The following is a 948-nucleotide window of genomic DNA, read 5'->3' on the forward strand; positions in this document are numbered from 1 at the left end:
AGTAAAAAATAATAAGTTTTGCATGGCCAACGACTATTTTATATTAATAAAATAAAAGTACGACTCTTACAAAAAAATTTTGTTTCAGTCATTTCTTTCGTTGTTCGCACCATCAGCAGTTCATAAAATCACAAACTCACGGAGACGACCTTCCTTTTTAGGCTACTGCCTCCGTAGTTAAAATGTAAAAAATGATAAAAGCGTCATCTGGTGTTCTTGCCACAATCACAAAATACATTTCAAGTAAAAAATAATAAGTTTTGCATGGCCAACGACTATTTTATATTAATAAAATAAAAGTACGACTCTTACAAAAAAATTTTGTTTCAGTCATTTCTTTCGTTGTTCGCACCATCAGCAGTTCATAAAATCACAAACTCACGGAGACGACCTTCCTTTTTAGGCTACTGCCTCCGTAGTTAAAATGTAAAAAATGATAAATGCGTCCTCTGGTGTTCTTGCCACAATCACATGATACATTTTAAGTAAAAATAATAAGTTTACATGGCCAACGATTATTTAATATTAATATAATAAATATAAATACAACTTTTTACAAAGAAAAATTCTTTGTTTCAGTCATTTTTTCGTTGTTTCCAACACCAACGTCATTTTTTCGTTTTTCGTTCAGTCATTTTATGTTAAGAATTAATTAAAAAATTAAATTAGGCCAGAGTGTGTCGATATAAAACGTAATTACTAAATAGTACAAAATACGCATAATGCTTAGAAATAATTCTTATAACTAAAAGTAATTTCAAGGAAAATTCGGAAAATTTTAAAAACAATTAGCTCAAAATTTACTCAAAAAAATTCTGCATTAAATGAAACAACAGTAAAGATGTTGAGAAAACTTACAGTAGAGACGAAAGTGAAAATATTTTTACTCCTTCTTGATGAAAAAATATTGTTGAATCAATACAATGATAAAGTATATTTTACATCACA

The sequence above is a fragment of the Centruroides sculpturatus genome, unplaced genomic scaffold (genome assembly GCF_000671375.1).
Source record: "Centruroides sculpturatus isolate CEXI.00-Female unplaced genomic scaffold, Cexi_2.0 scaffold533, whole genome shotgun sequence".
NCBI classification, from domain to species: domain Eukaryota; kingdom Metazoa; phylum Arthropoda; class Arachnida; order Scorpiones; family Buthidae; genus Centruroides; species Centruroides sculpturatus.